Source organism: Colius striatus, chromosome 6 (genome assembly GCF_028858725.1).
Source record: "Colius striatus isolate bColStr4 chromosome 6, bColStr4.1.hap1, whole genome shotgun sequence".
Classification (NCBI taxonomy): domain Eukaryota; kingdom Metazoa; phylum Chordata; class Aves; order Coliiformes; family Coliidae; genus Colius; species Colius striatus.
In genome coordinates, this window is record NC_084764.1 from 10,507,389 (window position 1) to 10,522,967 (window position 15,579).

The 15,579-nt window shown below is 41.2% G+C and overlaps 1 protein-coding gene across 3 annotated transcripts in view; it reads right to left on the minus strand.

Moving 5' to 3' along the window:
- The window catches only part of LDLRAD3 (low density lipoprotein receptor class A domain containing 3), a 116,528-nt gene that overhangs the window by 98,679 nt on the left and 2,270 nt on the right, over positions 1–15,579 (minus strand). The window lies entirely within an intron of this gene.

Genomic DNA, 15,579 nt, shown 5'->3' on the forward strand with positions numbered 1-15,579 from the left:
CATTCCCAAAAACACCAATCCAGCAGATATAATTGCACAGCAGGTCTATTTGGCTCCAGTCACTCTGCCAATTAAGCGGCAACTACTGTCTGAAAATGGCAGGCTGTACGTTTAGCACAGTGGGCCTCCCAGGTTGTGCTTTTTACTGGTACAGACTGTATTTGATTAATTGGAATTTAAAAAAAACTTCACACTTTTTGAAAGATTGTCTATTCCCCTCTCCTAATCTCTGGAAAGAAAGAAATAAGAAAAGTCAGACTGTATTGAGTGGATAACGCCAAAGGCAGAACAGCTCAAACCTGTGCATTTCAGAGTTTCAACAGTTATTTCTTTCAGGTCGATGAGCAGAGAACTGCGGGTGCCAAGCAACACCAAGGTTTCTGCCAAGCAGCTATCACATCTGGGTAAGATAAGACAAGCAGCAAGATACATCTTTGGAACAAAAGGACAACCTGAACATATTTTCTCTGTACCAACCATGTTCACATCTCTTTTACAGCCCCAAGAAATCAGCAGCTGGCTGACTCTAGCTGTGACTCTGCACTACAACTCACACACACACACACGCCTCCTTCTTTTTGTCCTTCTCACACACCTCAAGAAGTTCAGAAGACAACAAAAACTGTACATGATAGATAGTTTTAAGCTGCTCAGGTAGGTAATACACAGTGCTAGATGACAGCCATTGCCACCAGAACAGCCTTGAATGTGCAGCTGCAGGTACTGAGCAGAGCAGCCTCCAGCCTTTGCATCTGAACGAGCCACTGTGCCTGTGCATCACTGCTGTCACAATAACTAACTCCTAGTTGACAGAGCAATGGCTCAGCCCCCTGGCAGCCAACACTGGCTGCTGCTCATTTCAGTTCCAATTTCCTAAGGAAGTACCTAAGCAGACTTACTAACATTTGCAATCTCTCAGCACCCAAGCTGATGCCACATGTACCCTTGCCTTCAAACACAAGGATCTATATTTAAGAGAATGGGAATCTTGCTGAACATTCAAAACTCACTTTTCTGCTGGAGAAACCCAAATTGAAAATCACTGAGGAGCAATAAAGGTCCTTAAAAAGGTACTTGAGATTCTTCATAGATTCATTTAGTTGATTCTCAGCTACTGCAATAATTTCTAGTTTCTTAGAAAACAAGCTGCACATTCTGTTCAGACCTCCTGTCAAAGAGTTGCAGAGTCACAGCTCCCACCTTCCCAGTCAGAAAGCCCAGTAAACTGCAATCATCTGTATGCTGACATTTTCTCTTTTCTCTGCATCCATTTCATAAGGATCAGAGAAACGCCTCACAAGCGAGGTACAAAGCTCTTTGAAGCAACAGACCCTGCTATAACTTGGAAAATTACTTAAGTACATCATGTCTTTCTGAAGTGTTTAAGATGCAAAGTAAATGGGGAGAAAAAAAGTAAAAAAGAGCAGAGATTTTCCTCCTGCCAAAGAAGTAGGAGGGAGCTTTCATTTAACACAATCACTTTCCCTAAATTTTCCCTTCACTTACACTTCCCAATACTGGCAAGTTATTGAAGTATATGAAAATAAGTACTTTAGCACAAAAAGCACTCTTAAAAGGCAAAGATATTTGGCCAAGGATATTAACTCTACAATTAAATCATACAGACCCTAAATTTGGGATCTTTCTTAATCTTCTTTTTATTAGGAACAAAAGTCATCACTATCCTTCACGACACTTCCTTCCCCTAAAGGACGCGTTCTCCTTCGTAACTGCTCACACTCAGTGCTACCCTGGCTTGGCTGTTGTCAGAGGGCAGCGGCATTCTCCTGTTGGCAGAGGCATCTCCATCAGCAGAAGACAACAAGTTGTCCTGTCCAGGACATGGGGAAAGCATATCACAAAAGACAAGTGATGTTCCTGGATGTTCCCCTCTCTAGTGTCTGCATCTCGCACTGCTGCACATGGCACAAGATTTCTGTGACCCTGGTGACTGGCACAGAGGAAAGAGAAGAGACAAAAGGCAGGAGTGGCTTCCTTCAGCAATACTTCATTAATAATTTAACTGTTAATGGCCATGTAACTTGAGTAGTTGCAAGAGAAATGAGCTATATAGCTGTCCATTATATTGAAAGCAGTTCTCCTCAGCTGTTTTTACTTTCTACTTAAGCAACAGGGCTTCTCTTTCGTTCAAGGGTCAGTCCCTCTTAAAAATGAAAAAAGGTGTGAAGCTCAATTAATAAACACAATTCATGTCACCTATTTTTTCTAATCACTAAAAACAGGCAGAACATGATTACTATAGGTGTTTCCCATTATCCTAACTTTGTATGCAATGAATTTTCACATATTTGAACACAGTATAGTCTATAACATAGAAAGGAAAGTTTTATACACTGGTTGCTTTGCTGCAAGTTATGTACATGGATATTTCTGATACAGGAAGGTAACACAAAATTAGGATTATTTTGACAGAGTACACCAACCCATATTCTGTGAACTAGCTAAAAGTATAAAGGGGAAACTAAGATACAGAAAATACAATGCAATGCAAAAACTTGCCCGGGACTCTAGGCCCAATCAGCTTTGTTCTTGCCAAACAAAACACAGGCTGTTAAGTGTCCTACACCATACCCACATCTTTCATATCCAAAGCAGAGGATGCGGCTCTGTCTGCAGCACTTATATTATCCACTAGGTCTCTGCACTATGGCTGTGTTTTCTCTAGATTTCAAGAGAAATTAAAATACTCTAAGTACTGACTGTATTACAGCTGATGACTGTCCCAACTGAACTGAACTTCAGTGTCGCTGTCACCAAATAACACTAGCTCACTCCATACGTGAACTCCAAGTGGGACGTGTACAATACCATATCCCAAACAGACGTCCTTAAGCTGATGAAGGAAGTTCTTGCTTCCTTTCCCCTTACACCATCACAAAGACTCCTCATACAGTCAGCATCTCATCCTTGACATGCCATCCTCTGACTCCAATGAGGAGGTAACACACAAGGAACAAGCAGCAGCAGTGACACAAGGCCTCCCAGCTAGCTGGAGGCTGTCAAGAAGACGCAATCAAAAATCCAATACCAAAGCAATGAGCTCTCTGAGGGAAAATTACTTTCTTGCTTCTTCTAAAGATCTACTGTCAAAGGTATAGAGCACCTTCAGCAGTCAGGAAGGCAAATCCCAAGGACAGAAAGACTGTATCAGCAAGGTAACTTTGTGGCTTCCTTACTGTCATTATTTGCGTGACCATTGTGCACTTCTCTGTTATTTCAGATAACCCTGTAAACAGCAAGAAGAGCCAGAGCATACTGACACAATAGGCTCGGGCACCTGGATGACACCTCTCCTCAGGCTCAGACACAGCAGATTGCCATGTCATTCACCGCCACTGCGGAAATGGTGACACCACAGCCTGTACAGAATGTCAACATACCTTCCGTCTTTCAGAAGCACTTTGTCACAGCAAGAAGCACACACTAACAGAGATGCTTTGTGATCATTGCATGGCAAGATGAAAACCACACTAAAATTTTAAATGTACAGATAGAATAAACTTCCTTTCCCCATGTATCCCCATGCAGTGTGCTACTGGAAACCGAAATCCAATTACTCCTTCCCTGGAGCCCAGTCCATGTATGTCCCAATTCCTCTTACTGTTGCACCAGTTTTAGATGGGAGTTGCTCCTCTCAAACTCTTGGAATCTCACTGGTGAAAAGGAGCACAAAATCAAGCATTTTCTCTGTAGAAAGTGAAGGTTTAAGCCATTACGCTCGGATCTTAAAATCAGCATTTTTCCCTTTCACAATGTGCTGCCTAGAAAAGCCTATGTTTTTTTTATTTTATTTTTTTTCTGTGAGACATGAACCAACAGATTTAGGAACATATTGTGCATGTATGATATGGCTCACAATGTTCTAGCCCCAAGGGATTCAAATCAAAACTCAGTTTTAACAACTCCTCCACGGAAAATTATTTGCTCAAATGAACGGCATTTTTGTGTCCAGTTGTTTTCCTCAACCTCCTTGCAAGAGAGGCACCAGTGACACCATGAACAGAACAAAGCGCAGCTGGCTGAAAAGATTCACTTCAGTTTAAATGCAATTTCATCATTTGAAATTTTATTTTGAAAACAACATTTTTTAAAGGTTTTCTAACTGGAAACTGAAAGAATGAAGTGATCATCGGGGTATTTCAAAAAGCATCTGACAGTGACATTCTTTCAAGCCTTGTCATTTCAATGAAGTTTAAAGACATTAGACCACCTCAACAAAAGTACTTAATTTCTGAGAACTGGGTTGACAATTCATTTTCATATTCAAAGCAGTTTAAAAGACAGTTAATGCCCTGAAATATATCCATGTGAAGTTAATTTAAAGAGAAGAATCCAGACACACAGCTTCAAAAATGTAAAAACACAGTAACAAAACAATTCTTGGTATTTAAGACAGAACTGAATCCATTCGGAAATTATGTATGTTTATACAAATAAAAACAACAAGAACACGCCAACATATTTCCTTCTAGTGCTTCCTTGGCAAACCAGACTCAGATGCAGGACATGCTCCAATAGACTGTGTACTGGTTTTTAGGATGCAGCACGGCCTTTGAGGTCATTTTGTGCTACCAAACCCTGCACCAGTGTTAAGCGGTTCTGCTTTTGCTAGGTAAAGACAAATGAATACTTTGGGTTGTTCTGCATGTGTGCAAAGCTTGTGCTTTATGTATTAAGCTGTCTTTATCCCAAACCATCCTTTTTGCAATCTCCCCCAGTTTGATTGTGGCTCTAAGGCAAAGGCATGTGGTCATTAAATGCTGGTAAAAGCAGTGAAGTGGAACAGAGAGGGGAAAGGTTTCACTTCCTAGTGTCCTACTTTCCAAATCAATCAGAAATCAGCTCCAGCAATTAAGTGACGATGAATTATTGATGACACTCACTTTGGGGAACTGAGCACTTACCAGCAGTTATGAAACTAAAGAAAATGAGGTGGGTAAATGGCATCTCCATTTTAAGCAAGGCACAAAGCAAACAATTTGCCTGATGTTAGGCGCTGCCAAGGATCACCATTATCTCCAGAATGTTTTCTTAGCTGTATGGTGCATGATCAGGCATCACCTTGATTTGTCTCATTTTGCAGAGGCAGTGAGTGCTCCATGTACAAAACTGAATACTTTCAGTAATCGTATCTTACTAACTTCTCAGAGGGGAAAAAAAGAAGAAGAAAAAAGAAAAGCTATGTTCAAAGTAAAGGGCAGAAAACTGGGAGTCTGTGAAAAAAAATCACTTTAAAATGTGATCTACAACACATTCAGTGGTAGAATTTGCTCTTGAGAAAGTAGAGGTCTTCAGGTGCTACTATTTTGAGATATTAAGTCTGTGCAAAGCATGTCTTCAAGTCAGCCAACTTTTTTTGGTCAATGCAAATCAATTCAACTAGAAGCTCAGTAGAAAGCCAAGGAATTCAGTTCTGGATTTAAAACACTCTTACCAGCCACTCAAGGCTGTCAGTAACATCGCGCAGGCACACTTCCTATCTAATCTAAGAATGAGAATTCTGTCTGCTCCTACAGCACTTCACATCCCAGCTTTCCACCGATGTTGTTATCTACTTGTACTATTAAAAACCAGACACAGGAGGACACGAGCATCTGCACACTTATTTATCCTGCCCCTTCTCAATTCTTCATCAAGCTTACCAAGCAGACAGCCCTACATAATATCTACACATACTTAAACCTAAGTCTCACACTCCTAGACCTTTCACCATCAACAGCAGTTGCCAGAGTTGAGGCAGATTCCAGTTTTACAAACTGACGTTAAACCATGACGCCACATTAAACACCACACTGGTTTAATGCCAACATGCCAACTCCCAGTCTCCTCCCCAGCAGGAATGCTGGTCATGTAAGCTTCAGAAGGAGCAAGATCAGTGTCAGTACTCGCAGCATAGCAGATAGGATTCCTCTGAGGAAAGGGCAACTTTCTGGGTAGAATCTGAGAAGATCAGAGCCAGGATTCAGCCCTGCCACAGATATATGATCATATTACTCTGCTTTCTTTGGCTTCAGTTTTATCTGTTAATTATTACTAATGCTCTCTGATCCCATGGGAATGCTGCAAACATCCATAATTCATGTGCCTGTGTTGCTCAGAAACTGGGGAGATGAGCACCTGAAGATATTACATACAGATGAGTAATTTTCCAACTATATAAACTGGTTTTTAAGAAGCATCATAAAAAATGCAAAGTATTACTATTAAGGCCCACTGGTGTATCTTGAATAATTTATTCCTCAGTAGTAAACAGGTAAAGTCATAACCAAAAATCTTTGGGCAGGTATGTAGCTGATATCCACTCCAGGGATTCTGATTAAAATATAAGTAGGCCTACGCTATAACAGATGAAAGTCCAACATCCCAGACTCCTGCCTCCTCAGCTACTAACCAGATTCAGTTCACACTGTGAGTCTGGAGAGACAGGTGACCCCCCTGGACTCAGAAAATAAATTTGAGACACAGAAGTTAACTGTGCTCTTAATGCTAGGGAGAAGGAGGAAAAGGGAACAACTTGGGAAGCTTGTTTAGAAATAGATTATGAAGCTCTACATGTCAAGGTATCCAGAACATCTTTGCTCTGGAAACATGCAATGATTGGATATTGGTACAGCTGCTTACATCTAGGGTTTGACAGTTGAGCTCACTCAAAGTGTTCTCTAACAAAAACAATTGCTACAGCATTTCAATAACACATTTTTTTCCAAAGCAAGAGGCCAACACAGTCCTTCCAAAGTGAAGTAAACAACACTGGAATATTTACTAAGTCTATGCCAAGTTAGTTTTCTTATAGTTTTCTTATATATATGCAAAGCAACTTGGAAGGCTCATGTTTGCTAACACCCGACTGACTCCACCTTAAAGGGCCATACTGGCAATGGTGGAAAGAGTGCCCTACTTCCCAAGTGTCTCTGCCCCTTTGAGATATCCCATATCAGACAGGCTGCCCATCAGAAACACAGAGAACCACTCAGTATTTTAGAAGTCCAAGTCATACAGGTTTAGAAGAAACTGTACAGGCCTTACACAGGTCTCCTCAATACAGGCCCAAAGGAACTTACCTCCATTACTTCTTAAATGGAAAAGCCTGCTCATAAAAGTGGGCTGGCTTGTTTTGCAACTGTTGATGAGCAAACAAATGAAGCATCAACACTGCAGGGAAAAATCAGCTAAACCATGCTTACAGGCCAGACATATCCCCATGAGACTCCTTACAAGGAGTGTTAGCAGTCAGCAGGCCAGCAGCTCTGGATCCAATCTCTGTTAGGACAAGAATATCCCCTGCCCATGACTAGAACTGCTTTTTGTATTTTCAGATTTCATTTGACTCAGCTAATTGGCCATTATGCTTCAATAAGGTGGATCTTCATCTACAGATAACACAAGGAAACTGGAAAGCAAGTAGCCCAAGGCTACCCTGAAGACTATTAACCAAATAGTAAGGCAGAGCTCCATTAAAACAATTCATCAAAAAACCTCCATAGGCCATTGGCAGATTTTCAAGGTTCCCATTAGAACTTTTAAGGATACCCAATCTAATTAGACACCAAAGTCTAACTCATGAAGAAATCATTAATAAGTAGAGAGTCTTTAACTTTGAAAGCTTGAAAGTTACCAAAGCTGCTGCAGAGACACTGGGCATTTCTGCTGTAACTAACAGTCACAGCTCTTCTCAGTGATGTCCATTGATAGGACAAGGAGCAATGGGTATAAACTGGAACACAAGAGGTTCCAAAGAAATACAAGGAACAATTTATTCACTGTGAGGGTGACAGAGCACTGGAACAGGCTGCCCAGATGGGTTGTTGAGTCTCCTTCTCTGGAGATGAACATTCAAAACCCACCCAGACAAGTTCCTGTGTGACCTACTCTAGGTGGTCCTGCTCTGGCAGGGAGGGTTGGACTGCATGATCTTTCGAGGTCCCTTCCAGCCCTTGAGATTCTGTGATTCTGTGAAAACTACACTGTTTCTATCCTGTATTTAAAAAGTGAGACTGATGAAAAGTTAGAGCTTTGAGAACCAATGTCAGTTGACTTAGGTAACCAAGAGACAAATACTTTCAGAAATACAATTCTGGCAAGACTTGATTTAGTAAAGGACGTTTAACATGCAGAACCTTGGTTACCTGGTAACCTGAATGATCCATTCATTTAAAAGTTCACAATGTTTTAGGGTTTGGGGTTTTTTAACAATTCTATCTGTAACTCCACACTTCTTTCACTCACAATCAGGTAAGTGAAATTCAGTCAGGACTTTATTAACTGATGTGGCTAACATCAGCCACATAGATAATTTTGTCCCTTGTCACCTTTTCACTTTTCAAAAGGTTATATTAAAAAAAAAAAAAGAGCACACCTTTTTTGAGCCTGAATAGACAGCAATCATCATAAACACACTGTTGTTGCTTGTTAGCCAATTCTGAATTATGCCTAATTAGTTTAATGACCTAAGTCTTTTAAAACTGATTGAGCAGTTAAGTACAGTTCTTCCAGACTCAAGATTTCACAAGCACAGTTTGTATTCTGCCAGTCTCTTGATTGCAGCATCTGTGTTGCCTCTTTCCAGTTACCTGAACAAGCAAAGCTGCAGACCATTTTACACAGAATCATAGTTTGGTTTGGGTGAGAGGGATCTTAAAACTCATCCAGTTCAACCCCCTGCCATGGGCAGGAACATCTTCTACCAGCCCAGATTGCTCCAAGCCCCATCCAACCTGCCTTTGAACACTTCAAGAGATGGAAACAGCCACAGCCTCTCTGGGCAGCCCGTGCCTGGGCCTCACAATCCTCACAAGGAAGAGCTTCCTCATATCTAACCTAAATCTCCCCTCTGACAGTTTGGAGCCATCATCCCTTGTACTGTCACCCCAGGCCCTTGTACAAAGTTTTCCTCTAACTTTCTTGTCAGCCTTTTAGGAACTGGCAACTGCTCTAAGGTGTCCTGGAGCCTTCTGTTCTTCAGGTTGAATGCCCCTAACCTTCTCAGTTTGCATAGCTTTGACTCTAGCCACCAAGAGCAACTTATGCCTATAACAGGAGACTGGTTAGAAAGTCAGAACACTTGCCTTTGAAGTTGGAAGAAGTTTGAAGGCTGCAACGTGTTTCCTTTGGAGGTCTTAAGTGATGACTCTATAAATTCAGCTGTCCATGACAAACTGATGTGCTTTGGCAGGTGCAGTAGAGCTACTCTGCATATTTAATAACACATGGAACTGCTCTAGCATATTTTATATCAATCTCTCTAACAATGCCTATATTCACAAATTATTTACTCATCTACACATGTACACCTTGCATTGTTTGTCAAGTAAATATTAACTGTACTTCATAAATGTTCCTTGAAAAAATGAATAATTTGGTCAAGATGCACAATCCACTTGTAAAGCTGTACCAAAAACCTAGGGAGACCAAGTCGCAAGCAGTCTGCTCTAACCAACCACCATCTGACACATTCAGCTACAGCACAAGTTCCATGGAGCCCAAACCTGGGCTTCAACACACAGCACACAGGAGGAAGGACAGGCAGAAGAGCAGAAAATCAAGCAGCATAAGATCATCCCATGTATCAAAGTTTCCTAGACTGGTGATTTCACATTCCGTTGGATGCAAGATCCAAATTGAGAAGGATGGAGGTATAGGTACAATAAAGAATCACATGAGCTTCTTTCTAAGTTCAGAGCCAAGGGCATGATGATGAAATCCATGGCCAGAACTATGCACCAACAGGTACAACTTCAGGTGAGGTCATGAGCACAAAGGTTAAAAGAAAAAAAAAGGAAAAAAACATAGGAAAAGGTACAGAGATGCAAGAAGGACAGAGGCAAGACAAATGGCAGTGGAAATAAGCAAGGGAAGACTGTCATCAACATGTGGCTTTAAGAACAAGAAAATAAGGAAGGGAAATAAGGAAACAAGAATAAGGCAGGCAAAGAAAGGGAAAGAAGTATGAATTTGACAAGAATAGGATTCACAATCTGAGAAATAATGGCTATATTCAGCTGCAGAAATTCAGTTAACCTTATGGAAAGAGGAACAGAAACATTTAATATCCCTTGATGTAACTTATTGCACAGTGAGAACAGCAGCAGAACATCAGCCCCTAGACTATTTGTAGCCTCCAAACTCAAAAACACGGGCAGAAATATTACTGTCTGTAACTGTGTGTGGGCAAGGACCACGTTCCCTGTGAAGCAGCCGCCAGCTGGTAGGTCCAACAGTCCTGCACAACAGGTCACCTGTGCAGAACACTCTGGACAAGCAACAGTACAAGCTGCCATCTCTTGCCCTGACTTAGAGAGGCAAGGAAAAAAGCTCAACTTGCCAATTACATGGGCTTTCTTAATTTTATCACTTTGTGTGTCTGTGTCATGCTCCACATTTTTTCTAAATATAAAACTCATGTTAGAAGAATCTTTGTGACTTTAGTGAAACAACAAGAATGGAAAGAGAAAATAGGAATCACTAAGAAAAAAGTGCCTTATCAAGACAACTCTCCTTATCTCACATCCTACCCCTACCAGCAAGGCAGAACATTCATTCAAGGCAAAGAGCTATTTCAAACCACAGAATGGCATGCCTCTTGTTATTTATAGCATACAGCTCTTGACAAAAATTAGGATAGAAGGATAGGAAGAGAGTTGGTGTGCAAAAAGACCTGATTAAACAGATAAAAGGGAATCGAGTACAGTGAGGAAAGAAACAGATCTTGCCCAAAGTCATGCTGCTGCTCAGTAATACAAACTGGAGTAGATCCTGGAGCACCAAGACCCTGAGCAGCTTTGCCCTGCAGAGTACAGTTCTGAAGTTGACAAAGATCTGGCTGGCAATAAAGTTCTGTCTGAAGCTAGAAGCATCATCTGACTCATTAACAATTGAAGTCATAAATTCCTGCAAAATTCATAAAGTAAGAGAAAGGACTCCAAGGAATGAAGGAATCTGAGCACAAAGTGATACTTTTTAGCCAGACTTCATATCTTAATGTCTTCATGGGACCACAATCTACTTGCTGCAGTAACACTACTGCATTTTACAAAAAAAAAAAAAAAAAAGGAGGTAAATCCCCACAGAGAAAAGCTACTTAAAAATCGAACTTTTTGTCCAAACCAACACCAGCTCATCTGTTTCAAAACAGACCACCATAGGCTGACTCATCTGATGTAATTGGTTACCATCTCAAATCCTCAATAAAAGAATCCTGAACCAGGAATCTCCCCCATCATGTTCTGCAAGAGACGTTCAGGAACAAGAATCTAAGTCTAAGCAGATGAAACATAACACCACCAGAGACTCACATTAAGGTGTACCATTTGGGGACTTTTCTAATGCTTAAAAGTTAAAAAAAAAACCCAACAAATCAGGATGCCTACTGAGGAAAGAAGGAAAAAAAAGACCGGTACAGAATATAGCACTAAAAATGGAAAAACTATCTTTTTGGCCCTATCGAAGCAAACTATTTCAGCACACTTCAACCATGTTCAACTTCCTAATCTTTGATAACCTAAGTCTCAGAGACAGGGATACACTAAATCTATTTTAAAACTGACACCTCCTGCCTAAGAGGACCAGGACCTGTTGGGACATCCCTTTTTTCTATTGCAGCTAGCAACAGGACAAGGGGTAATGGGATGAAGCTGGAATACAAAAAGTTCCACTTAAATATAAGAAAAGGCTATTTTACTGTGAGGGTGACAGAGCAGTGGAACAGGCTGCCCAGAGGGGTTGTGGAATCTCCTTCCTTGGAGGTCTTCAAGACCCACCTGGACATGTTCCTATGCGACCTGATGTAGGTGAATCTGCCTCTGCAGGGGGGTTGGACTAGATGATCTCTAAAGGTCCCTTCCAACCCTACCATTCTATTATTCTATGATCTCCCCAGATCTGCCACAAGTTCATCAGTCCCTCATCTCAAAGGAGGCCACACAGTGGGTAAAAAGCTCATTCTTCCAGCACAGAGATCACTTCACACAAGTTTCACAGCCACATCGCCTTCCACTTTTTACCTCAGCTTCCTGCACACTGTGACCATGACACAGCAACTAGCACAACTGTTAATTCATATACAAAAAGCAGCCTTACTTGGTAAGATTTTAGTGTGCCCAAGTTCACAGCGGTCCAGGCCATGGCAGGAAGAAGGCTTAAGGATCCCAGTGGAGAAAGTTTCCATTGGCCACCCTCCCACAAAATCCATGTGTTTTGATTCTGCTTATGCGTGCCCTTTTGATTGTCCACCCATGATTCCCCAGTTCTTTAGCAGATTTCTCACAGTAACAGAACTACCTATTATTTCTCTCAAACTTTCAAAGAGGACATATTTCCATAAGCTGCAGCTAAATTAATTAGCTGATTCCAGAAGCTCCTTTGCAATCCAAATGTGGATATTTGTGCAAGCAACGGAGAACAGGAACAAAGCAGAGACCAATGGCTCGCTCCACTTGGAAATCACTGCTTCAACATTTCCCATGTGCCAATTAAAACACAAACACACACCAAAACCAATTAGCATTACACTATCTTCTTCCTTAAAAGGACTTTTCTGTCCTGAAAGCCAGCACTGCATGCAACAGAAGGTTGGCTTAAATTGTCTTTTCAGCTGACAATTTTACTAGTGCAAGAGGTTGCATGAAAAATCCCACTCAAGCACATGACAAGTTACTGCAGTTTAACAAGTATCTACATGGCAAATACGCAGCTATCTGGATACACACTCAGTTCACAGCAAATGCAAATCTCCACTGATCACAGAACTTAGAAGTTTCTTTATCAGAAATACAAATTTAAACTAATGCTTTCTGCAGGGGTGTTTGCCAAGTTTTTTTGTTTGCTTTTCTTTAATTATTTAAGTTTTCGTCTTTGTTTTACTGTGGGGGTTTTTTATGAGCTCTCTCTCAAAAGTTCTTCAGCAGAGAGGAAATTTCCAGTAAACCGACTATACACTTGCCTCCAGCCATAATCTACTTTTAATTCAGGCAAAGAACTGCCTGTCATTTAATGTTTCACTTTAGAGATACCTTAAAATACATCACTAAAACTGGTTTCACTTAAAATATTCCATTCCACATATTAGCATATCCTCTATGAGACCCTGCCAGGACAGAAAAGTTTTGCTTTAACACTTGAAAAGACAAAAACACCCAAAACCAAGAACAACTACTGAGACACAAGATCTTTCTCTCACCTCATCTTCAAAACCCACCTGCTGATAATGAAGCTATTTTGAAGTTCAAACCTTGAAAAGTGTGAATACTGACTACAGAGTGCCTTCTACCAAAGGTAGGACATCCACAGCTTCAGTCTGGAGCAGGTAGGACAACTGAACAGTGACAGCCTCCAAGGCTTCCTACCAATTCATAAAACTCACCACTACCTTCCACATCAGACAAGATACTGAAATAGAGAGCACTGCTATCATCCCAGCAGAGCTCATGCTACAGATTTTTCAGGCTTGCTCCATTGCTGCATTTCTACCTACAGAGCAGAGAGAATAGGATTTTCTAGAACAGCATTCTGGTAAGATTTACTAGTTTGGAAAAACAAAATTAAAAACAAAACAAACAACCACAAAACAAAGTCTGTCTCCAGGCGATACGTTAATTTTGTATTAAGCCTTCCTATACTACTGTCCTGAAACAGAAATGCTTCAACCTCAGCTCAGTTCACCACCACAGCTGCTCAACAAACCCATCATCTCCCTATTACAGTCTGCCAGGTTGACAGCAAAGGGAGCCATTTTAATCTTCACCTGGGAGATAATAAATCAGCATATACATGGAAGTAGGATGCAGCTGACTGCTGTCACAGTAAATATATTAGAGTATCACCATGCAATTTTTTCATCCAACATAGTATGGAGCTTGCGGAACTCTCAGTGTTTCAGGCACTGCAGACTGACTGTAAGCTTGTAGCATTTTATTTCAGATTGGTCCAAAGGTGTGTTTTCAATACTTGTTAAGCAGTCAATAAACATCCACGTCCTATCACAGTGCGTGACAGCAACACTGCAACCCCACTTTGGCCCTCACAGACCACGGCAACTGCAGGCCACGGCTGTGGTCAAGTTATCCCAAGCAGAACAGGGCAGCTGGAAGTTCCCAGGACCTCCAGCTCCCCACACCCAAGGAGCAACAGGAACCTACGGAAGCCTAGTCAAGGACATGTCCCTTTCCCAGACACTATTCAAAATCCTTTAAGTTCACATGAAACCCAAAAAATCATAATCTGCTTCCTCCAGTCCCTGCATCAAAAATGTACTTGCAAGAACAAAGTCAGACAATAGCCTCAAATATCAAACATCTGATAACCAGAAGCGGATCTCAGAAAATCTGTCTGTAGGTGCTGGCTCCTGTGAGAAGTCCCAGACATTCTCTCCAGCAGGGATGCAGAGCTTTACACCACGGTCAGTACCTCCTGGCTGCTCTCATCACAACTGCTGCCAGACATACTTCTTCAGCAAACACACACTGCTTGTTGAGTATCATCTGTTTCTCCCATTACTTTGCCACATTGGGAGTTTCTTGGCTTGCCAAAGCTACTGTAGAAATCTCTTTCCATCTCCAACCCACTGGCATACCACACAAGCCCCAGCTTGCGTATCATGAGAGACAAGCATCAGCTATGAAGCACTAGACCCAGATTAGGAGCTTTTAAGAGGATTGTATAAAAAATACAAAATAGAGCAGCTGTATATACAGGACAGACACAGGTGCCTAAGTAGAGAGCAGTTTTCTTGCCTTCTCTACTTACGCAGCAGCAGAGCAGAATGGTATTCAGCAGTGCTGTACATAGGGGTTTTCAGCAAAGAAATTCTACTAAAAGCAATACCTCTGAATGTCAGCACAAATGAGGACCTATGTAAGGAAGTACCAGGAATATCTTCAGTGGCATGGGGAAGTTTTAAGCTAGTGGACATTACACAATGCATATTAATACCGTTCCATTACTCTTCAAGCAGCTCACAGCCTTGCTTGGCTTTGGGGATGCTCTCATTTCTTCCAGGCTTTTGAGACATAGTTGCAAATTGCACTGAAAGGACAGGTGTGGCCCTGCATGTCTGCAGAAGAGGGTCCTGATTCGAATAGTATTAAACCAAAAGTGTGGGGAAACAAGATACAAAAGCCTCCCCTTAACACACAGCAAATTGAGTCTATTTTCAGAAGTTAATATGTAAATTCTGTATTTGGCTTACACATCAGAAGGGTCTTTATGCTGAATCGTGACATATCGGGGAGCACGCTCAGGAATCCCACTGTGCACTGTCTTCTGCCTCTCCAGTCAGATAAGGCTGACATTATTAATGCCTGCTTTGCAGCTATAACAGGAGGGTTTAGTGTCATCTGATTAAAAAAATCTTCCTTTTCTGCTCACTTTGTTATCACACTTTTAAAAAGCAGTTGATGTAGGTAAATGCTTTTGACTCCTGTCATAATTTCTCTCCTTAATGGGTGACATACAGGTTTAAGAAAAAAATTACCTAAATCCATGTTCAAAAAGTATTTGGTACATTTAGGTTTCTTTGAACCAAAAAAGAAATTTGCCTTGAAGATACAGCACAGTGGTAGTCAG